We start from the raw sequence: 25,973 nt of genomic DNA, 5'->3' as shown, positions 1-25,973 counted from the left end.
ACCATATGATTCTCTCAATAGATATAGGAAAAGCATTTGACGAAATACAGCATCCATTCTTGATAAAAATCCTCAACAAAGTAGTGATCGATGGAACATACCTCAACCTCATAAAGGCCATATATGAAAGACCCACAGCTAATATCATTCTCAATAGGGAAAAACTGCCAGCTTTTCCCCTAAGGTCTGGACCAAGACAGGGATGTCCACTATCACCACTGTTATTTAACAAAGTACTAAAAGTCCTGGCCTCAGCAATCAGGCAGCAAAAATAAATAAAAGGCATCCAAATTAACGAGGAAGAAGTAAAACTTTTAAAATTTGTAGATGACATGATACTCTATGTAGAAAACCCAAAGACTCCACCAAAAAAACTACTAGGACTTATATACAAATTCAGCAAAGTTGCGGGATATAAAATCAACATACAGAAATCTGTTACATTTCTATTCACCAATAATGAAGCAGCAGAAAGAGAAATCAAGGAATTATCCCATTTACAATTGCACCAAAAGCCATAAGATACCTAAGTAAACCTAACCAAAGAGGTAAAAGATTTATACTCTGAAAACTATAGAACACTTATGAAAGAAATTGAAAAGAATACAAGGATATGGAAAAACATTCTATGATCATAGATTAAACATTGTTAAAATGTCTATACTACCCAAAGCAGTCTACACATTTAATGCAATCCCTGTCAAAATACCACCAAGCATTTTTCACAGAGCTAGAACAAACAATCCTAAAATTTGTATGGAACCACAAATGACTCTGAATAGCCAGAGAAATCTTGAAAAAGAAAAAGCAAAGTGGGAGGCATCACAATCCTGGGCCTCAAGCTGTATAACAAAGCTGTAGTCATCAAGACAGTATGGTACTGGTACAAAAACAGACACATATATTAATGGAACAGAATAGAAAACTCAGAAATGGACCCACAACTGTGGTCAACTAATCTCTTTGACAAAGCGAGAAAGAATATCCAATGGAAAAAAGACAGTGTCTTCAACAAATGGTGTTGGAAAAACTGGACAGCAGCATGCAAAAAAATGACACTGCACTACTTCTTACACCATACACAAAAATTAATTCCAAATGGTTGAAAGACCTAAAGAGACGGGAAACAATCAAAATCCTAAAGGAAAACCCAGGCAGCAGCCTCTTTAACCTCAGCTCTGGCAAGTTAGACATATCACCCGAGGCAAGGAAAACAAAAGCAAAAATCAACTATTGGGACTCCTCAAGATAAAAAGCTTCTGTACAGGGATCCCTGGGTGGCGCAGCGGTTTGGCGCCTGCCTTTGGCCCAGGGCGCGATCCTGGAGACCCGGGATCGAATCCCACGTCGGGCTCCCGGTGCATGGAGCCTGCTTCTCCCTCTGCCTGTGTCTCTGCCTCTCTCTCTCTCTCTCTGTGACTATCATAAATAAATAAATTTTTAAAAAAAAGCTTCTGTACAGAGAAGGAAACAATCAACAAAACTAAAAGGCAGGTCACAGGTTAGAAGATATTTGTAAATGACTCCAGAGAACAATATAGAGGTTCCTCCAAAAGCTAAGAATAGAACTACCCTACCAACCAGCAATTGCCCTACTAAGTACTTATCCAAAGGCTGCAAAAAATACATATTTGAAGTGGTATATGCACCCCAATGTTACAGCAGCATTATTGATGAAGGCCAAACCATGTAACAAGAACAAATGTCCATCAACTGATGCAAGGATGAAGAAGATATGGTATATTCATACAATGGAATTTTACTCAGCCATCAAAAAGAACAAATCATGCCATTTGCAATAACGTGGATGGAGCTTGAGTGTATTATGCCAAGCAAAGTAAGTCAGAGAAAGACAAATATTGTATGATTTCACTCATATGTGGAGTTTAGGAAACAGATGAATGTGTGAGAAGAGAAAAAAGAGGGAAGCAAATCATAAAAGCTTCAACTACAGAGAACAAACTGAAGGTTGATGGAGAGCGGTGGGTGGGGATAGGCGAAATGAGTGATGGATATTAAGGAGGGCACTTGTAATGAGCACTGGGTATTATATCTAAGTGATGAATCACTAAATTCTACATCTAAAACCAATTTTAGGGATCCCTGGGTGGCGCAGCGGTTTGGCGCCTGCCTTTGGCCCAGGGCGCGATCCTGGAGACCCGGGATCGAATCCCACATCGGGCTCCCGGTGCATGGAGCCTGCTTCTCCCTCTGCCTGTGTCTCTGCCTCTCTCTCTCTCTCTGTGACTATAATAAATAAATAAATAAATAAATAAATAAATAAATAAATAAATAAATAAATAAGATTTTAAAAAATAAAAAATAAAACCAATTTTACCATACTTGTTAACTAACTAGAATTTAAATAAAAATTTGAAATGAAAATAAAAGATCTTAGCCTTGAAAGGCTATTCAAAATTCAATCTGAAATTCCTTATGAAAAATTCTGTCAAAACAGATTTAAAATAATCTATATGGCTAGCAACTCTTCTTGCTGCACTTAGGTAAATAATTAGGCCAAGTTCATTACAAATAAAGTAGTCTTAATTTGATGGAAATGAGGGTGATTTGAGAGAAAAACAATTATGTTTCAATAACATAATTTATGAGTGTTAGATTCTAGTTCTCATTAACTGTCCTTGAATATTTGCAGTTTACCCATAAAACTGAATTGTCCTGATTTCCTTGCATATCTGGCTAATTTCCTACCTGACTGCTTGCAAACTATGGGCCTGACTTTGAAAGCCCACTTTCAGGACCACCTCCTGACATGAGAAGACTATTTAACTGAACTAGCATTATTTTGTTATGAAATAGGGATAGGGAACAAAATATTTCTATAACTGTACATGAGAGTTCCAAAATAACAGCTTTAGGGAGGGTAGGGCCTCAGCCTATGCTAGAGAGTATCTGCAATTGGATGCAAAGCAGTTTCACTCCTCCAATCCTGATATGGTTGCTTCCGCCTTGAGCAACTGATATCCCTCTTTGTTGCCTCCAGAAGCTTCTCCCTGTCGTGGGCCACCATCTATGCTGAGATTCACCTTCCCTCCACTGCTGCATCTGTGGGGATGCTGAGCTTAATGCCTCAGAAGCTTATTAATCACACAGAAAAGATCTCTTTTGCTGATGCCTTCACTAGGTAGCCCATCTCTTAGCAGGTCACTGGGGGAGCTCTAGTTCTAAGTGTTTTCTGTTGTCTCTTATGTATAATAATCTCATGTTGATGTTTGTATTGCTCTTATGACATAAGGATGCCCATCACTTCCCGGTACCTGGTTGTAGGGTCATTGTGCCAGAATGCCTCGAAATCCATCTGATCCCCCCTATCAGTAAGTTACATGAACAAATCTCTCTGTAAACTATATGAAGTCTCCTGCTTCATTTTTTTTTGTTTTTGTCTCAAAGTGCCTTGTCAGTTTGAAGGATGTTTTACTGTCTCTCCTTTCCAACACATCTGTAAAATATCTATTTTGTTTTCTATGCTACACAAACTTCATTTGGTTAAATGTCACCTAAAAAAGATAATTCTAGCAAGGTTATTCTTTATTTTAAAGGAATTTATTATTTATTTATTCATTCATTCATTTATAGCATGCATGAATGGTGGGGGAGGGGCAGAAGGAGAGAGACTCCCAGCTGAGCACGGAGCTGAGTGGGGCTGGGTCTCATGATCCTGAGATCATGACCTGAGTGGAAACCAAGAGTCTTATTCTTAACCGACTGAGCCTCCCAGGTGTCCCAACAAGGTGATCCATTTTTAACCATCTTATTAAAAATAATGCCTATGAAATTTGATTTGGATGCAATAAGAGGATTACTGCTTTGTACCAGGGTTCCAAATTGCGTAGTTCCTATATATTGTAATCTATGGGATATCGAGAAAGCCCCTTCCTCTAATATATGTTTGATACTATTTGAAGTGCATTGTATTCAGTGTCCCTAATTCTTGTAAAAACTTCTCAGTGTAGATATTATCAACTCCAAGTTCCATCTGAAGAAACTGAGGCCCAGAGGTATGACGGCAGTTGTCTCAGGGATGCCAGCAATGTGTAGCTTTTGATGATTGTTTGGTGGTGGCATTCACCCACAGGATTTGTCTAGATCCTAGCTCCATCCCTCAGGGGACACAGTGCACTGGATAATGATTGTTAGAAAGGGAAAATCCTTCAGGGATGCTGACTGGGGAGAGATTGATAGTAAAAGAATTCTCCAGCACCATACAGAAGACATAATGAGGATTACTGTCTCAAGGAGGTTGTGGTCTTAAGCACTGTATTCTTATTGGTTCTTTGTGATGTATTTCTTAAGGCAGAGTACCTATATCAAGGTTTACTACCTTACCCTATTTCCTTTCTAGTGCACCTCTCAAGAAAGAAAGTGCTGGAATAAACATACAGCTAAATGGAAAGGGGAGTTGTTCAAGATTTAGAACACCTTATCATTATGGTTCTCCCTCTTAAGAGAGGATAGACCTAAAACTTGGGAGTGGGAAGATGAAAAACAAACAAACAAACAAAAAAAAATGAACCCAATTATGGGTAGTTTCCTGAGACTCACAAATTGGATCTGATTAAATAAACAAACATAATTATTTTGCTCTGTTCTCTATGTATATATTCCATTCAAGGACTTCAAAATATCTACAGAAATAGTTGCTTAGGACCACCAAATTCTATGAATGAGAGAAGGCTCAATGCAGGTGGGTTATTACTGGAGCACCAAGAAGACCTCACTGGAACTGTTTCACCCCCAGGACCATAATGACTCCAATCCCATTTACTATTCACTAAGCAGAAAAAGAATTGCACATGTGGAAGATGATATCTTTCCTCATTTCACAAAAATCTCTTTTCATGCCAGAATTCTCGCTATTCTTTCTGATTTCTAATTTAATTATTTCAAAGACTGTCATGTAGAAAAAGGAAAAATGGCATTAGCACTAGAACTGAGAGAAAAGAAAAAAAAAAAGAACGAGAGAAAAGGATAATTTGGTCACCACCTTGGCAAAGGATGCAAGGTCTTCTAAGGGAAGAGAGAAGGGAGCAAAGCCTTACTGGGTGATTAGAAGATGCCAGGCTCTTTATATTAGCGTGGACCCATCTTTACCACCAAATATCAAAGACAGTTGATCTTTTTCTAAGCATGTGTGACAAATCTTAGTACCATTGGGTATAGGATATTTAATAGAAGTTTTTGTTTCATTAAAAGATTTTTAAATCACTGTGCTGTCACAAACTGTTTCCAGAACGGACACAGACACCACTCCTTCAAACCAAAGACAGACTGTAAGGTGACTGAATCCTGAGGCACTGCCTTGACTGTTTACCCTGCATCCAGAAATGAACTGCACAGATTTGGCACTGAGTTAGTACTTCCAGTGAGGTCATTAAAGGGTGCATTGAGGGGATGTAAGGAGCTCAGGTTTTAACATCGCTGGATACATTCCTTCTCTCTGCTCTATACACACATTGTACACACGTTGATATTTTATCTAATCACATCTCTCCCTCTACTGAGGGTAGCAGACCAAGCAAAAATACAAACTTAGAATTTGAACATAATCTCAAGAGAAGACAGACTGGTCGTCAGATTCAACATTTTTAAATATTTTCTTATATTTTAAACAATTCCACTGCTGAGAATCACTCTAAGAAAACTGTCTAAAATATAAAATGGCTTATATGCATCAAGATGTTAATTATCTGATTTATAAAGGAAAAAGCTAAAACTAAATGTCCCCCAAATAAGGAGATCGCTCTGGAATTTACTGCCTACCTATTGAGAGAAATATTAAACCATTATTTTAAATTACCTGTGCAATGAATTTTAATATTGTGGGAAGTCTCTACGTTCTAATATTAGAACAAAAGTAAAGCAATAAACTTATATACAAAATGATCAGAACTAAATAAAATCTTCACAAACCTATTCAGAGTGAAAAACAAAAACAAAATATTGGAGAAGCTTTTCTCTATGTGCTGGGAAGTTGAGTGCTTTTACCTCTTTTCTTTCTGTATTTCTTGATTTTTCATTAATAGTTACTATATTTTATAATTTAAACATTATATAATAAATACCAAAAAGTCAAAATATTTTCCAAAGTTAGTGACAGGCCTTCCCTTCCCTAAACTAAACTCTCCTTTAGGATATGTTTTATTTTATTTGTTTTTAAAATTTTCTTAAGATTTTATTTATTTATTCATGAGAGACAGAGAGAGGCAGAGACATAGGCAGAGGGACAAGCAAGCTCCCTGTGGGAAGCCTGATGTGGGACTCGATCCCAGGACCCCAAGATCATGCCCTGAGCCAAAGGCAGATGCTCAACCACTAAGCCACCCAGGTGCCCCATCCTTTAGGATATGTTTTAGTCATCCTAGTATCTCCAAGACCTCAATATAGTGCTTTGAAAATAGTAACTACTAAATAGGGGTTTGCATGCTGAATTAATGGTTGGAAGAGGATCACTCAAAAAACAAGCTGAGCCTCTGAACCACAAGCCACAAACAACTGAGTTTTAGAATAAAAGGGAGAGAAATAGCAATTAGTCTTTTAAAACCAAAATCACTTTAAAGCCTGAGGGTTCCCTATTCTAACTTATCATATTCCTACCTGTAGTAAGTAGATAGTGCAACCCAAATGAAAGAAAGCTATTTGCTTTTAAGCTTAGTAAATACATTTTTACATAAGAAAGCCAAGAGATTTTGTTATCACCTTTCAGGTACTGTATTTACCTAAGAGTCTAGTTTCTTGCCCAAGTCTTAATATTATAATCAGCCAATAACCTGGTGACACTGAATTATTAGCTATATGTTTAAGGCTTGCTACATTCCATTAGGTTCTTTGGACAGGCATATCTCCTTTTGCAGATATTTACAGTTTATTTACATTGTATTGCATTTTGCAAATTGAAGGTTTGTGCCAATCTTGCATCCAGCAAGTCTATTGGCACCATTTTTCCAACAGCACTTGGTCGTTTCATGTCTCTGTGATACATTTTGGTAATTCTTGCAGTATTTCAAACTTTTTCCTTATAAAACCAAATGATGGTTAGCATTTTTTAGCAATACAGTATTTTTAATGAAGATCTGTGCATTATTGTTTTTAGGCATACTGCTATTGCACACTTAATAGATTACAGGACTGTGTAACGTATTTTTATATTCACTGAAAAACCAACAAATTTATTTGACTCACTTTATTGCAATATTCAGTGCACTGAAGGATTCTGGAACTGAACCCACAATATCTCCAAGTTATGCCTGTAATACAAAGTGGTCTTTCCTCTCATCATGCAAAATCTAAATCAAAAGAAAATAGGAAATCAGCAGAGATTTATTGGGTCCGATCAAACTGATTTACCATCTGCATAATCTAATGTATTTAACAAGCAGACAAGGGCTTATTAAAGTACAAAGGGCTAGGAGGGCACTTCAACATCAAGGCAGACTGAGGATAGACATTGTCCATCCTTATATCTGATCCTTCAATTTTTGTGTTCCATTGCAGACCTACACTCTCCCTAGCCCTTCATCTGGTATAAGGACCAAGTTTAATTAAAAAACAAAACAAAAAAAAAGGACTAAGATTAAGATCCAATGTTATGTGTTCCTTGACATCTAGGGAAAAACAAAAGGGCCTGGACTGGCCTAAACATGAATATCCCTTTCTACCCTATTTCCATGGGTCAGGACCTCTAGTTAAACACCAATCTTAATTACAGGCCCTTATCTCCTGCTTATCTCCTAAATAGCAGACTTCAGTTCCCAGCCAACCTACAGAGTTACTCAAACAAGCCAATCACATGCTTCCATGGGAACCAGGGGGCATCTCATCTCCTTGATACTACTGAGCATACCTCTCACAGTCCCTAGTTCATTCTGTCCCCAAGTGCAATCCTTGGGTGTCTGGGTGTGGCATACATGGCATGGGCATTCTCCAAACCTGGGCTGTGGGTATATGTGACATAAACTGTTGTTGACCTCATCTGTCCATGTAGAGGGTTGTGTGTTAGGCCATCCTCATAACTAGGGCAGAAATGGCTCCCTTACCAGTGGGGTAAATAGTAGGCAGTAAGCACCCCAGCATAGATGCCTCCAGTAACAGTTACATGTCCTTGGCCTTGAGAAGTATTCTGTTTATATCTTCTGTGATTCATTGTGTTTTTATTTCACAGTTAAACTCCCTCAGGGAAATATTATTCCTCTTATTTATAATCAGGGATAGAGAGAGGTTTCTAACGTTTACTCAGGCCTGCCTACACATGAAAATCCAGAGTGATTAAAAAAATCTTCACTATCTCCATTAAACCTAATTCCATCCATTACAATGACTTTTGGGCTAAACAGGACCTGGAGTCTGATGCTCACATTCACTTCTCTGTCCCTTCTGATCTCTGACCTCATCCTCTTGCTTGCTCTAATGTAGCCACACTGAATTATTTCATACTCCTTGAATATGACAGACCATGCTTGCCTCAACATTAGCTTTCACTGTTACCTCTTCCTGATACGTGCTTCTTTCAGACAACTACCATAATGATTACCTAGCTCAAGCATTTGGTCTAACGGTGCCTTCTTGGTGAGAGGTAATCTGACTGTAATTTCTATTTTTCTCCTCTTTAGCACAATCTATCACCTCCCTGTTTTATTTTTTTCCACTGCAATTATCAAATACTAGCATTGTACGATATATGCTATTCATTTGTATGGTCTATCTCTTGTCCACTTGAATGTGAAGTTCCAGAAGGGCATGCAATTGTTCAGTAAGCTATCCCCAGGACTTATAACTGTGTATGTTTCAGAGTAAGAGTCCGATAAATTTTTGTATTTGTTAAATGAGTTAGTTTAAAGATTTTTAACCAATAAAAATTAAATTTATATAAAAAAAGAAATTTTAAAAGAAGTTCTTTAGGTAGAAGGAAAATATAGGTCAGAAACTGAGATCTACATAAAGTAAAGAAGAGCATCAGAGAAAGAATAAATGAAGGTAGAATAAAATTGTATGTATGTAGGTAAGTAGGTTTATGCCCAGTGCAGAGCCCAAGACAGGGCTTGAACTCATGACCCTGAGATTAAGATGTAAGCTGAGATGAAGAGTCAGATGCTTAACTGACTAAGTCCCCCAGGTGCCCTGGTAAAATAAAATTTTAAGTTTTCTTTTTCTAAAAAAAAAAAAAAAAAGAAAGAAAAAAGAAGATGTTTAAAAAGTTTTTGTAGTAAGAATTCTTTCATTTATTAACACAGAATGCTGATATTAATGCTTTTAACTTTAGAAAAATTCCAGTAGCTCATTTGAGCCTCATTACATACTGTTAGCAGGAAATCCATCATACTTCTCTTTTACACACACTCTCAGAAACCATTCAATAACTCAAAACAGTTCAAAACAGTTTTACATAGTTGAAAGAATGGCATGCCCTTCCAAGATATCAGGCACAGAATGAGGATTGGATTCTGACTGGTCTGTTATTGCAAGTTTATTGTTACTGAACTGAAACTGATCTATACTGTAAAAGTACTTTTACAGGCCCTGTACCCTCCCAGGTTAAGATGGTGTCCCAAGTAGGGCACTAAGGTTCTTAGTTCACATTTACTTAGCCGGCTGCTATTTACATTAACTCGTTTTTATTCCAGAGTGGCTGGATCTAAAGGGATAACAGCTCCACACGGATTCAAACCTACTCTTCTCAGTCGAACTTATATCTTTATCTAAAGCTCAGTTCTGCAGCTTAAATCCCCTTTTCCCACATGTGTTTAATCCAGAGGCCCGAAACATTCCCTGATTTGCCTCCCACAATTGTGGAGGCTGGCAAGTCCAAAATCTGCAGAATATGCTAGCTAGCTAGAGAGCCAGAAGAGCTGATGATGTTAGTTCAAGTCTGAAAGCAGTCTCCTTCGCAGAACGCCCCCTCTCTCAAGGGAGGTTGGTCTTTTTCTCAATGAAGGCTTTTAACAAACTGGATGAGGCCCATACATATTATGGTGGGTAATCTGCCTTACTGAGGTCTATGGATTTAAGTGTTAATCTTGTCTAAAAAATGCCTTCACAGGAACAGAATATTGTTTCACCAAATATCTGGGTACTATGGCCTATCCAAGTTGACACATAATTAATCGTCACAGGGGATATAAATTAGGCTTTGACTCTTCCTAGGAAACCTAGGGCTCTATTTAAATTGTCACTTTCTCGGGATCCCTGGGTGGCGCAGCGGTTTGGCGCCTGCCTTTGGCCCAGGGCGCGATCCTGGAGACCCGGGATCGAATCCCACGTCAGGCTCCCGGTGCATGGAGCCTGCTTCTCCCTCTGCCTGTGTCTCTGCCTCTCTCTCTCTCTCTCTGTATGACTATCGTAAATAAATAAATAAAAATAAATAAATAAAAAATAAATTGTCACTTTCTCTACAGAGATCTACTGCATTCCAAATGGGTATTGCAACTTTTAGACCATTAAAAAAAGAGAGAAAAAATGGGCAACCCGGGTGGTCAGCGGTTTAGTGCCACCTTCAGCCCAGGACCTGATCCTGGAGACCCAGGATCGAGTCCCACATCAGGCTCCCTGCATGGAGCCTGTTTCTCCCTCTGCCTGTGTCTCTGCCTCTGTGTGTGTGTGTGTGTGTGTGTGTGTCTCATGAATAAATAAATAAGAATCTTAAAAAAAAAAAAGAAAGAGAAAAGACATTGTTATATGCTCATCCACTAATCCTAGAAAAATGTGTGCCCTACATTTTCATACCAAAGAAGGCCCTCCACGTGATTCTTTGTAGGACAAAGAGGATCTGTTTCTCTGGCTTAGAAATCTTGAGCCTGTTCTACAAAGTAAGGGATACCCACATGAGCAATAATGCCTGAAGATGTGACAGGTTAATAAAAATGAACTATAAAAACTTAGAATTGAAATCAAGATGCTGATGACAATTCCTGAGTCAATGTTTTTTGAGTAGGGTCTCAGACCCAAGTGTTCACCTTTTGACCAGGAGGGATCATGTAAGTCAGGACAAACAAAAACCCTGAAGCTTGGTGGTGTTCTTACTTTCAGATAAATTATATGGAAGAAAATTGTTTGACAAGGTAACATTCAACCAACTTATCTACTTATAACTAAGTCATTTTACAAATTCTGTTTCTGTGTCACATGCTTCTGGGCTCATAAGACATGCTAAGTAAGGCTTATAGGATCAAAATATAGGACAAGCTTGGCAATCCTTGCTGATTTCTTTCTCAGTTTAACCAAGCAAAGTTGTTACCCCAATGCTCTTGTCAATGTGTGATCATTTGTACATGTATGAATAGAAAACATCCAACTAATTATTCATATATTCAATTAATTTGGGATTGGGTAGATGGAGATCTGCCTAACAGGTAAAAAATGAAGACATCTGAGAGTGGCTTAAGAAGAGAGAAGGTAAATATAACTAAATGTCAAGGAACTGAGAGAAAAATGTTTGAAGAAATTAAAATTTAGAATATAACATATATACTGATGGTTACAATTCAACTTGACTGCCATAATGCCTAGATATTGCTCAAATATTATTCTGGATGTTTCTATGAAGGTGTTTTTGATGAAGTTTACATTTAAATCAGCAGACTTTTAAAAACCACTTTACTGAGGTATGATTGATATGTGAAAAGCTGTATATATTTAGTGCATACAAGTTGATGAATTTCGATATAAATATACACCTATGAAACCATCACCATAGACATATTTAACTCCTCCTAAAATTTCCTCCTTCTCCTTATTATTGGTTTTTATTTTGTTTTGTTTTGTTTTCCCCCAAGGAGTTTATTTGGGCAGACCTGGGGACAGAGAGGCTCTACATCTAAAAGAAGGTGTTGAGACTTGTGGTGAAGCATGGTTTGTGCTGGCAATGCAGAATTCAGTGGGGCACTGGGGACTTGATCTTGGAGTTGTGGAACCTCTTGATTGCTGTTCTTCAGCACTTGCTGGTGGAAATCTCCTCCACCTTCATCATCTAGATTGAAAGGGCTCCAGGCAAGGTGCAGGATGCCCATGTTTCAGTAGCACCAGGAAATAGGACCTACAGTGGTCAGGTCCAGGTGCCCTGGGACATATGTGGGTGCAGCCAGGTGAAGTTCTTCAACTGCAAGAGAGGAGAGATTTCTTGAATACCTATCCACAGTAGACAGTTTCCCCTAAGATTTCATCTCCTTCAGCTGAGACACAAAGTAGCAAAAGCAACACTTGGTGACAACATGATGGGGTGAAAAGTTCACATGTGATAGAGGGACAGAGTGCAGCATTTGGGGGTAGACAGGCAGCACCCACCACTTTGTACTCTTGCAGTGTGCTCCAAGCCTTCAGACCTCACTCCCTACTCTCACCACCCCCAAGAAAGGCTTATTTATTATTATCATCATTGTTGTTATTATTCTTATTCTTACTCTTATTTTATGTGGTAAGAACACTTAAGATCTATCCTCTTAGTAAATTTTAAGTATACAATATAGTATTATTAGTTGTGGGCACTGTTCTGTATAGTCTATTTCTAGAATTTATTTAACTTGCATAATTGAAACTTTATACACTTTGACCATCAACTCCCAGTTTCCCCTCCCCTCGCCGCAGTCCTAACATCCTACTCTCTGCTTCTATTAGTTTGATTATTTTAGATTCTACATGCAAATGAGATTATACTGTATTTGTCTTTCTGTGTCTAACTTATTTTACTTAATATAACCTTCTCCAGATCCATTCATGTTGCCATAAATAGCAGGATTTCCTTCTTTTTTGAGGCTGAAAACTATTTTATTGTATGAATATACAAAATTTTCTTTGTCCATTCATCCATCAGTGGACATTTAGATTGTTTCCATACATTGTGGCTATTGTGAATAAAGTTTCAATGAACATGGAAATGTCTCAAGATTCTGATTTTGATTCCTTTGGATGAATACTTAGAAGTAGGATTTCTGGGATTGGGAGAGTGTTCTATTTTTAATTTACTGAGGAACATCCATACTGTTTTCCATAGTGGCTACACCAATTTACATTCTCAGCAATGTTGTACGAGGGCTCCCTTTTTTCCATGTATTCACTAGTACTTATTATCTCTTGTCTTTTTGATGATAGTCATTCTAACAAATGTGAAGTGATATCTCATTTCCCTTTTGATTTACATTCCCCTGATGATTAGTGATGCTGAGCACCTTTTCATGTGCTTATTGGCCATTTGAATTTTTTTGAAAGCATCTATCCAGGTCCTTTGCCTATTTTAATTGGGTTATGTGGTTTTTTGCTAATGAGTTGTATGAGTTCTATATTATGTTTTGGCTGTTAACACCTTATATGATTTATAGTTATTTTCTCCCATTCTGTGGGTTGCCTTTTTTTGTTTGCTTGCTTGTTTTTGTAGAGAGAGGTAGACAGAGAGAATGGAGGAGCAGAGAGAGAGAATCTTAATCAGGTTTCATGATCAGCGTGGAGCCCCTTGCAGGGCTCAATTTCACAACCCTGATATCATGACCTGAACCAAAATCAAGAGTCGGACACTTGACCAACTGAGCCACCCTGGCACCTCCTGTAGTTTGCCTATTTATTTTTGTTGAGGGAAGTCATTAAAATGATGCTAATGAAATTTGGAAGTTTTGGGTTCATGAGAAAATGGCTAAGAAAGAATTCTTGAGATATTTTTGGTGCAAAGAGGTGATTTTTATCATAACACAGGGACGGGATCCATGGCAGAAAGAGCTGCACTGGGATTGTGAGGAGTGATTGATTTTATACCTTTTACTTAGTGAGGGTTAGGGATAGCAACTCTAACGAATTTGGAAGGAAGGCTTTCAGGACCTTGAGGGGCTGGCTGCTGTTAAAGTTACTTTTGAGCTTTTTTTTTTTTTTAAGATTTTATTTATTTATTAATGAGAGACACACAGAGAGAGGGAGAGAGAGGCAGAGACACAGGCAGAGGGAGAAGCAGGCTCCATGTGGGGAGCCCAATGTGGGACTCCTTCCCGGGACTCCAGGTACATGCCCTGGGCCAAAAGCAGGCACCAAACCACTGAGCCACCCAGGGATCCCCACTTTTGATCGTTAATAAAATATAAATATTAAGGCACTAAGGCAGCCATGAGGTCCTTGAGGAAAGTTACGTTCTTTATGTTTCAGGGACCTATCAGTGGGTTGGCTGCAAGCTGTAAGAAGATTTAATTTAAGCTACATTTCTCTTGCCTTTGTTTCCTTTCTCAAATTGTGGCCACTGGTTGACGTGGGAGTTGAATTCAAGCACTTGGAGGCTCTTAACTGCCTCCTTTGTCCTTGGAATATGGATTACACTTGCCTTTCCTGATCCCACAGGCTGCTGCAAGGATCTAGCCTTGAGATAGTGATACAGAGAACGCCTGCTTGGTACACATGACCGAGCCCAGTTAAGAACTCTTCATAAACTTTTAAGGTTTGGTGGGCAGGTGAATCCTTTTGTCTTGCTGTCACCTGACGTAAATCTCCTATGCTTCTTAAAGGGGCCATCAACCAGTGAGGAGTGGTCTGCCTCTTTCTCTGGTCTATCCCTGCCCCCTGCATTCGAGATACAGTTTCAGATTCTACCCAGAAGCTCCCACAGAGATCAAGAACCAGCAACTGGTGAGCCTGCCAGGAGATCAAAGAAATGGGAATAAGGCATCCTTGGGGGAAATCCCAAATTGACCATTGACCTCTATGTGGGGAGGAGGGCCCCACATATTAGATGCTTGTGGACCACCTTGTGAGCACAAGGGCACTCCCCAGAACACCAGCCAACCTAATCCATTTGTTGGAGGAACCACACATGCATAGCACACTGCCACAGGAAACGGATGCATGTGGAAGCTGCAACAGATTGGCCTCTACTGTGGGCAGTTCATTGGCCAGCAGTGTCTGACTAGGGGCTCTAGAGGCTGAAGCTCAGGTCAGGAAATTAGAAGATGACCTAAGATAGAGAAGGACATGTGGGTGTCTTGTTAGGCTGCCAGTTTTAAGGCTGCCAGACAAGGTGGGAGAGCAGGATACTGAATTAGAACCCTTAACTTGCTGCTTTGCTAAGCTAGGAGGAGCCAGGATTCCTCGATTTAAGTTTCAAGCACTCGTGACAACACTGGATTAGGACGTCAAGAGGTGGGAGCTCTGAGAAAGTGATGAAAATGAAGAGGATGCTGAAAACAGGTGAAATGCTCCATGCCTTCTGATCCCTCATGCAAAGGAAAACTTTAAATAGCAATTACCCCAAAAAACTCAGGAGAAAACTTGTACTCTTTCTCTGTCCTTTAAAGTTGCAAATCTTAAAAAATAAATAAAGTTGTAAATCTTTTCTTGTCTTCAAAATGTAAACACTCCAGAAGATTTAAAAAACAAAAACAAAAACACTGCCCACAGAAACTGAAGAAGAAAAAAAAAAAGAGGGCAGGGGAGGAAGACCTTTTCAACTACAGACTGCTGTAGAAGTGTCCTTGTCATTTGCATTGTAACGCACCTGCCACAACAGCTAACTAAATACTAAATGTGTATAAGTGTTCCAAAAGATACTTGTATGATTAGAATCTGTGCTTTTAATCCTTTTATTTTTTAGTGCGAGCTGGGTGAGGTCATTGAGAAAACATGACCACAAGTTGACCCTTGAGCGGCACCCAATCCATTTCATTTGTCCTGGTATAATGTAGTCAGCTATAATTTTAAAACGTATGTGTGTGTCACAGAAATAATCAAATCCCCTTGTCAATTACATTGTAATGAACTCTTAACCACATCTTTAATTGTGGCCATTTTTAAGTCTTTGATCATTTGCAGACAAGTATTGTTTCACTCTGATGCTTTGGCAAAAAAAAAAAAAAAAAAAAAAAAAAAAAAAAAAAAAAAAAAGAAGAAGAAGTGTTCCTGCATAAGTGCTTCATCTCTAAAGACATTCATAGAAACGATTTTGAGAAGTATAGCTTCTGGTAACTAAGATCAATGTGCCTTCATGAGGAAGGGACAGTGATGAATCTTTCAAGTGCTCCTCCAAGGCTACCTGCATGGCCCCACAAAATGTCATGGAATGGCAGCTAGGGATCCATCCCTGTTCTCTTTTCCCACATCAGTAACATGGGCCCATTACATTGATAGTATAATGTTAACAAGTGAGGATTTGCCTCAGTTGCAGGACATACAGCAGACTTTGGTGGAACCTCAAAATGAACCTGAAAAAATCAAGGACCTGGGGCATCTGGGTGGCTTAGTTCATTAAGCATCTGCCTTCAGCTCAGATCATGACCCCATAGTCCTGGGATCGAGGCCCACATCAGTCTATCTGCTCAGCAGGGAGCCTGCTTCTGCCTCTCCCTCTACCTGCCACTTCCCCTGCTTGTGCTCTGTCTCTCTTTGTCAAATATATAGATAAAATCTTAAAAAAAAAAAAAATTCAAGGCCCGGGCACCACGGTAAAGTTTTGGGAGTCATCTATGGTCAGGCAAGATGGGTGTTGTCTGAAAGGTTGTGATTGATAAGGTGCAAGCTCATCCAACTCTTAAGAATGTGAAAGAGGTGCAAACCTTTGTAGGGATTTAGGGGTTTGGGAAGACTTTTAGTCCTCACTTGGCACAGTGTACCCATTGCTTGTGCTGCCTAATAAAGAAAGGGATCAATGCAACAAGCTCCCTTTGAGAAGGTAAAACTACTAGTAAAGCAGATTAAAGTTCTGGACATTTCCTAAGCAGAGTACCTTTTGAGTTAGTTGTGTCTACGAATTTAGAAGGTATGGGTCAGACCCTGTGGTAGACATAATAAAGGAAGAATGGCCCTAGAGTTTGGGTCCCAGCTCTGGAAGGGGGCAGAAGCCCAATATACCCCCAGCAGTGAACATGGAACTCCTCCAGCTAAAAAGCCTTTCACACAGCAATCAGTGAGCTGATCTCAGAGATTCCTGGCTGGAGATCAACCACTCATGAGCTCTAAATGTGAACCTTTTGTACTAACAGTTGAGCTATTATAAAGAGATTAAACCTATGGCTTGGACAATGGAAAACTGAGGAGTAGATGATCATAAATAAGCCCTTGTGGAGAGAGAGAGAGAGAGAGGCAGAGACTCAGGCAGAGGGAGAAGCAGGCTCCGTGCAGGGAGCCCGATGTGGGACTCAATCCCGGGACTCCAGGATCATGCCTTGGGCTGAAAGCAGGTGCTAAACCGCTGAGCCACTCAGGGATCCTCACACGTCCCAGCTCTTAAGACACTGACAGAACTGGTAATCAGGAAGAGAATGCCTTAGCTTGGGTATAAGCTTCAGTAGATACAGTAGATTGGGTACATCAAAAGAGCAGTTACCATAGTGCCCAAATAAGATGGCATCCAAAACCTGTCCTTACTGAACACCCAAATAGCTCTCATGAGAAAAGCTGTCTTCCAAAATCAATAGCCTAGGACATTATTACTGCCTTTCAAGGAGACATCTGTGCCATTATCCAGACAGAATGTTGTGTGTTCATATCTGATGAATCTGTTAATGTACCCTCTTTATTAAGTCACATAAGGACACAAGTAAACACTCAGTGATCTGACCCTTGGTTTAAAGGACTTAATAAATCAGCAGTTAGGATCAAGCAGTTCTTAATGGAAAAAGTTGTCAGTGGTTTTGGGAATAATGGTCTAATCTATATTATCCTTTGTTGTGCCTGATTTGTGGCTGTAGCAGCTGCCTCCAGTGCAACCAGATAGTCACCTAAAGAGCCACTTCCATGCTAGTGAGACCCCTTGTTGACTGCTCAGGAACCCTGGCAGAAGAGGGGGCCATGTGAGATGGTAAGAGCTGGTCACAAGGGGTGGAGTGCTGGGGGAAGTCATCAAAAAGATGACTTTTAAGATTTTTGAGGCAGGTACAAGGATCCATTTGTCTTGCTGCTGCCCAAGACAAGTCTTGTATGCAAGTTCCCTTTGCTTCCTTAAGCTGCCACCACCTACTAACATGGAGTGGCCCATTTCTCTCTTCCCTCTCTCCCTGCCTTCCAGGTCCCAGGGCCAGTTTCTGATTAGATCCAAGAAGCTCCTGAGGAGGTTACAAGACAACAATTTTGTTGACTATTTATTTTGCTCTGCAGAAGTCTTTTAGTTTGCTGTAGTCCAACTTATTTATTTTTGCTTTTGTTGATGCTACTTTTGGTGTCACCTCCAAAAAGTCATTGCCAGAACCAATGTTAATGAGCTTGTTCCCTACGTTTGCTTCTAGGATTTTTATGGTTTCAGGTCTTACATATGTCTTTCATCCTTTTTGAGTTAATTCTCTGTGTCTGTGTAAGATAAGGTTCAACTTCATTCTTCTGCAGGTAATTATCCAGTTTTCCCAATATTCTTTATTGAAGAAACTTTTCCCCATTGAGTATTCTTGGTACCTTTGTCAAATAGTAGTTGACGACTTGTGTGAGGATTATATATAGGTTACACTGGAGTTACCTATTATAAATGGTTAAACATAGAAATATCTGAAAAGGGGCACCTGGGTGGCTCAGTTGGTTAAGTATCTGACTCTTGATTTCGATTCAGGTCATGATCTCAGAGTTATGAGGTCGAGCCCTGCATTGAGCTCTGCTCTCAGTGGGGAGTCTGCTTGAGATTCTCTCTCTCTTTCTTCTTTGGCTCCTCCTCCACTCTCCCTCTAAATCAATCAATCAATCAAATATTTTTTTTAAAAAAAGAAACATCTAAAAAAATATTGGCAGCTAATAAGAAGTATACACACTATTAAAAGTATTTTCTGCAAGAAAAAAGAGCAAAGCAACCTGCTCTAGGTAAGGAATTTGAGGAGCGTGTTGGATGTTGGGATCCCTAATTCTGCAGTTCAATTCCATCAACATGTATATTAGGAAACACAATAAGTAGAAGGATATCTTTTGATCCAAGTTGAATATAGATAAAATAACCAACTTGGAATCTATGAAAATATGTGCAGAGTTAAGGCAATGGAACGTTACTCTCAAGTTTAATAAAAAAGCATGAATGTTAAAAGAATTTTATGAAAGGTATATAAAACAATTTAGGAGGCATATGTTGCTCTCCGAAATGTATTTCCTTTAAATCTTTGTATAACAAGAAGAGAAAGGCATGAGAAGGAACCACACGTAGACATGCAAAAAGATCTGCCTATAATGAGAAAACCAGGTATGATGACAATATGAGCATAAGGACCTAATATTTCTGCTCCAGACACTACAAGTCCCTTGGAGACAGAACACAGTGTAGTTTGAGTGTCCTGCAGGACAGTTGCTACACTGCTGTTGACAATTATTCAAGAGCTGTAGACAGTCAAAGAGGTCTTCCATTTAAACTATGAGAGCTAATATGTCTGTGCTTTTTGCTCAACTTGGCTTGAATCATACCATTACCATTTTGTAAATTCATCTACACAGCCATTTTCCAGATCACACACTTATTCCTAGCAGGTTGAGCCAGAATGAGCTCTATGAGTTCTATGCCACTTCACTCAGACATAGGCAAAACTATTTATGTATACCTGTATATTAGTACACATGTGTTAGTGTGGCTGTGGGTGTGAAAAGGAAGAATTACAGATTATTACATAGCTAGATCACTAGATGATAGTTAGCTAGATAACATACATATGATAGAAAATAGATGATACAAAGATGATAGATGATAGATAGATAGAGATAGATAGATAGATAGATAGATAGATAGATAGATAGATAGATAGATAGATATAGAGGTCTATAAATGCTATACAAATTACCAATATCATGAACTTACTGGTAATTTGTATTTTCTTTATATACTTGTGATTTCTTAGAATTTTCTAAAATGAACGTTATTATCTTTATAAAATAAGTAAGAAATCAAAACTTTTTAAAAATTTTTCAAAGCTGAAGAATTTTAGAGTGATGAACAGGTCAAGAATGAAGCTATTTCTGGAAATGGCATAAAAAAGAGAGATAATAAATGCAACTGATTGCCCAGAAACAGAGGTGGGCTAAAATTTCCTATTAGATTACGTGAACATTGTAATCACATGGGATGATGATAGAAACTAGGGTTTGAAAGAGGAAAGCCTGTGAAATGTGTGCTAAATTCTAGGTGAATATAAAGAAGTAGTTTGGGAGCTGAGCAAATGTGAAGAGCTACCTGACTTCAAGGAAAAAGACATGCTTGCAATTATGTAGAAGAGTAGAGCATGCAAATGTCAGTGGGAAACTTATGCAAATTAACTATTGCTCTCTCCATTCCTAGGCAGTGACAGAATGAGGGTTGTCTACAAAAAAAAGCTACAAAAAAAAAAAAAAAAAGCTACAGACATGTGCTACCCTTGGAGTAGCTGAATGAGGTGAAGAGATGTTAAAAGTGACTCAGGTTTTGTAAACAATGGAACTCATCCTGGAAGGCACACTGAAGAGCCTGGAAGACAGAGCAATGGTGAGGTGACAAGTTGGCACAGAAATACAGAGAAATTTTTAGAGTAGAGAAAAAAAATTCACCAAAGTGGTTTCCATTTGAAAAGATAAACAAGGATGCCAGGACTTGAAAGAAATAGGTACAATTTTTGGAGAAAAGATACAGCTGTAGGAGAAAAATAAGAAGAATGCAGAGACAAGAGTTTTCCTGTACATACACTGTCTTGAACTATCTTCATGTATCACAGAAACTTCCAGAAGCAATCTCAAATGTCTAAAGCATGCATTTCCTAATGAATCATTGCCAGAGTTGCTTGACATACCTTAGCTGCTGGGTGCACACCTTAGAACTTGTTTACTGTGGGAAAGGTATTTATCAGGAATAGTGATACCTTGTGAATGTGACCAGAGCAGTAGAATAAATAGAATGAAACATGACACACAGAATCCAAGGAGCTATATGAGGTTTTGCATTGTTATTGCTTGTTCCTAGGAAATCAGCTGAGAATAAGGAAATTTATAGCAGAAAAGCTGATTAGGAGAAGCACTGATCTGCAGATGAAAACTGGCTGTGTATGTAAACAAATCATAATGAAATTACTGGCCCAGAGACCTAAGGAAATGCATTGTCAGTTTTCCTGTCAGAACTTTGTAAATGGCCCCAGAACAGTCTTATTCATGTTCTCAGCCTTCTTGATTAGTACTTCTCTATTTAAGTAAACAACCTTCATTAAAGGTTCGATTTTCAGCAGGTTCAACTGAGGTTCAATTTTCAGCAGATGTTAGAATCAATCACAAAGGTACTATATTTAAAACTCTTGTACAGGAATAGAAATAGATAAGTGAGTGGCAGGCTGAAGACATAAGCAACAGTTCCAGTGATTGTTAACAACCTGGATACAAGCTTGGGAGCTGAGAGAGAGGAGGAGCCGATGAGGAAATGGGGAGGGGACAGTAGTATTTAGAACTAACGGGGAGGGGACAGTAGTATTTAGAACTAATGAAAGGTAAAAGGGACAGGAAGCCTGGGGATGCTAGATGAATAAAGTTAGTTGATAATGTGTGTGATGAGAAGGTATTTGCAAATTGGTAGAGGAGAAGGAGAAAATAGAGCCAGGAAAGGAAAAACTTGAGCTGTGAATATCAAACCTGCTTTCTACAATACACTCTTTTTTTTTTTTTTTAATTTTTATTTATTTATTTATGATAGTCACAGAGAGAGAGAGAGAGGCAGAGACACAGGCAGAGGGAGAAGCAGGCTCCATGCACCGGGAGCCCGATGTGGGATTTGATCCCGGGTCTCCAGGATCGCGCCCTGGGCCAAAGGCAGGTGCCAAACCACTGCGCCACCCAGGGATCCCCCAACACATTCTTTTTTACCCCAACAGAGATGCTGCTGAATCTTTCAGGGATCTGAGCTACTGAGTAACTAGTTTGGTGGGAAGAATCCCTAGGGAGCCTTGGAGCTAAACCCACTTATTTTCCCAAGAAAGCTGAGGTCAGTGAGGCCAAGTTACCTTAAAAAAAAAAAAAAATCCCACCATCAGTTCATGCCAAAAAAGGAAATAAATTCAGTTGTCCTACCTCTTAATCAAGAACTTTTTTTTTTCTTCAAACCTCTGCTCCAGTTATAGCATTTTGCATTTGTTAATTTAAGCAGAAATGGACCATGGCCAGGGCATGAGATTTGTCAGCGTAGGCTGAGAGGAGCTGGCATCCCGTACAGTGTGATAAATAAAGGATTTGAAGGCCTTGTGTTTAGAGGTAAAGCTCATGCAAAAAAGTGCATTAGACAATTCAGAAGCTCATCATGAAACAAATCTCTCCAAAGCCATCTGTTCCCACCAGTTGTGTATGAAAAAAATGGACAAGGCTTGCTGTATTTCACATAAGAGGGCGCGGCCTATACCAGATTACAAAATGAGTCATGACTAACTTATACTTCTCTTTATCATTTCCTGTTAAAATAAAGCTTGAAATCAGAAGATGCCGGGGTGGTTCAGTTGGCGAAGCATCTGCCTTCAGCTCAGGTCATGATCTCAGGATCCTGGGATCGAGCCCCACATCAGACTTCCTGCTCAGCAGAGAATCTGTGTCTCCTTCTCCTTCTGCCCCTACCCCTGCTCATACTTTCTCTCTCTATCTCTCAAATAAATAAAATCTTAAAAAAATTGATATCAAGGTAAATTGTGTGATGCTCATTGTCTTCCAAAGACCATACGTGCATATTAATCATTGTTTGTTCTCCTTACTGTTGCTCTAGCATTGTTTCAGCCTGTGAATCTTCTGCTAAACTTCAGATGGCATTTTGAGATCAGAGCTAGAACCTTAGGAGACATCCAGGTAGATAATTTGAGCTTAAGCTATCTACAAATTTGAGTTTTTGTCTGTCTAGCCCATTAAAAAATATATTTTATTTATTTACTTATCATTCATTCATTCATTCATTCATTTGAGAGAGGGGGGCACTGGCAGAGGGAGAGAAAGAATCTCAAGCACACTCCGCTGAGTGTGGAGTCATGCAGGGCTGGATCTCATGACCCTGAGATCATGACCTGAGCCGAAATCGAGAGTTGGACACTTAACTGACGGAGCTACCCAGGCACTCCTAGCCCATTCTTGAAATGAAAATCTTTACTGGTCCAGAAAGGGCAGTTGATGAATTGGAGCAAAAGCTTTTATAACTATTTTGGCAAAATTATAAAAAAGATACAAATGCAACCTAAAAGCGTGAATTTAGCCCCTAATGAGGGGTGTAAGTAACAATCTGCAAAAGCAAGTAGAAAAGGAAAGTTTTTCTAGGTTCTTAAAATATTCTGTGAAAATATGTGATTTTTTAGATATTAATAATTGTTTCTACCAAAAAAGGTGGAGCAGAGGTGGTCATTGAACACACCAGTTATGACAGACAGACTTTGGTTACTATAAGACTTATTAGGAACTTAAATGTTACTATACTTGCTTACATGCCAAGATAGTATCTAGAATTTCCAGAAGATATTTGGTCATGGAACTATTTTTTGATGGAAGAATGGTTACCATCTGTTCCAGTGATCTCCTGCTGCATATCATCTGACACACATCAATACTTATAGACAATAATATATAAAAATTGTCATCCCTCACATTTCTGGGATTTGCCTGTGCTAGGCAGTTCTTGCTTGGGATCTCATACAATTGCAATGTGACAGCAGCTGGGACTTGAGACACCTGAAGGATCATTTTCCCATGCTGGATGTTAAAGCTGACTGTTCCCTGAGACCCAAGCCAGGCATCAACTGGACCACACACATATGGTCTCCCCACATGACCTGGACATTTCCTCAGAGCACTGCCTCTGAGACTTGGGTGGAATTTGTATTTATAATTTCACTTGGTCTGAAAAGTAAGAGAAGACACATACTTAGGGTGATTTAACACCTTTGTGATACCACATCATACAAAGGATAAGTGAATGCAAAGTTCTACTTGCCTGAAGCTAGATTGGAGTTTCCCATGAGTTGATCAATCCTGGGAATCCTTCTTGTACTTTGACCTCATACCAAGTGCGACCATACATCTTAGCTTGCCTGGGGCGGCCCCCATTTATTCCTGCTGTCTTGGCCTAACTACTGGTATTATCACTTTTCTTTCTCAATATTGCTTGATTTGGATGGTAAATTATATAGTAACTCATCTATCCGCAAACTCTCAATTGGATACTTGCAAGACTTTATGTTGTTCACCTATAGCTTTTGGTATATTCATTCCCCTCCCCTTCTCAATTTCTATCACTATGCCTGGACTTCTGTAATGCTTCAGGGTATAAATTTGGCTCCTCTAAGCCTAAGCTTCCTCTCCTATAGAATTCTTTGCATTTATCATTTAGACTGATCTTTCTAAGATGTGACTTTCTTTTTTTTTTTTTTTTTTTAGTCTTCATGAATTTCCCCTCCTTCTAGCCACTCCAGCTCTTCACAGCAATTTTACTGGCATTACCATCCATAGACTCAATCTGTCTCATACCGACATTTGTGTAATCCTAAAAAGGATAGGATGTTAGATGTAAACTATAGTCTCTATTCCTCTCCACCCCCAGTAGATCCTATTAGTAGGAATTGTTGCTCCTTCTAGACTCAGGAATAAATGGTTCAGTCATACCTGTTAGATTTCTATGATATTTTCTGAGTCTCTCTTGCTAGACCTTTGTGTTTCCAGGAAAGAGTTCTAGATACAAGTTATAGGACTAATATAACCCCTTCTCCAACTCAACCAAGTGCTGGCCTAGTCCACTGTCCTGTGTTTTTGATTTGGGATTCTGTTAACTTTTGGTAGGGAGAGATGTCCTGATGCCTATCACAATCCCACCTTAAGACTTGAACTCTGCTTTAGACCCAAATCACTGTGAAAGATCTTACATCTATGGAGAGTTCTCACAAATAGCAATTGCCTCCTTAATTTCTTGCAGAAAACTGAAAATTAACCTTTGCCTGAATTCTCTACTATTTTGTTCTGAATGCCTGATTTGTTGGTCACCTAAATTATTTACCAAATCATATATTGTCTTCTCCACCCACCTGTATCTCTGCTGGAAATCTTGTAGCCAAGTCACTTTCCTGAGCATCTTTTTTTTTTTTTTTTTTTTTGTCAAAATCCCCACAAATAGAAAAGAGTCTATACCTAAATCTGTAGAGATAACACTGTTAAAATTTATTACAGAACAAGAGGTCCTACATAACTGATCTTCCTCTAAGTACTCAGTCTTCCTTTCTATAATCTCCAAAACAAATCCCTTTTATCCAGGCTAGTTCAGCAGTCCTTTTCTCACTTATATGTAGAATAAAAAAAAAATTTTTTTAAGAAATTGAATTCATAGTAACAGTAGAATGGTGGTAACCAGAGGCTAGAGGATGGGAGAAAAGGGAAGATATTGATCAAAATGTATTAACTTTCAGTAATAAGAGTAAGTTCTGGAGACCTAATGTATAGCATGGTGACTATAATTAATGTGTTGTAAAATTGCAATTTGCCAAGCAAGTAGATTTCAAGTGTTCTTACCATAAGAAAGAAAAAGGTAACTATGGGAGGTAATTAATTATTTTGATTGTGGTAATTATTTCAAATATATACATATATCAAAATATCATGTTGTGCACCTTTGATATATACAACTTTTATTTTTCAAAAAAACTTATAAAATAAAAATAAGCCCCCAAAATACCTTATACATTGTTACTCATACCTATTCTCCCACCTTCCCTACTTAGATACAGATGGTCCCTGACTTACAATGGATTGACTTATGATTTTTTGACGTATAATGGTGTGAAATTGATACACATTCTGTAGAAACTATACTTTGAATTTAGATCTTTCCCTGGTCTGCTAATATGCAGCACAATATTTTCTCATAATGCTGGGCAGTGGCAACAAGCCACAGCTCCCAAGTCAGCCACCCAGATCGTAAACAACTGATACACTTACACAACCATTCTGTACCCATACAACTCTTCTGTAGCTCACTTTCAGGACAGTATTCAATAAATTACACAAGATATTCAATACTTTATTATAAAATAGGTTTTGTGTTAGGTAATTTGCTTAACTATGGACTCATGTAAGTGTTCTAA

The 25,973-nt window shown here is 38.8% G+C and overlaps 1 pseudogene; it reads right to left on the bottom strand.

The window, feature by feature from the left end:
- Positions 1–11,824: 11,824 nt before the first annotated feature.
- Positions 11,825–25,973, bottom strand: part of LOC129523193 (60S ribosomal protein L18a-like) — a 38,826-nt pseudogene continuing 24,677 nt past the window's right edge.

This window comes from Nyctereutes procyonoides, unplaced genomic scaffold (assembly GCF_905146905.1).
Source record: "Nyctereutes procyonoides isolate TBG_1078 unplaced genomic scaffold, NYPRO_anot_genome, whole genome shotgun sequence".
NCBI lineage: Eukaryota > Metazoa > Chordata > Mammalia > Carnivora > Canidae > Nyctereutes > Nyctereutes procyonoides.
Note: the sequence above shows the minus strand (reverse complement) of the source record. Positions and strands in the feature narration are given on the sequence as shown.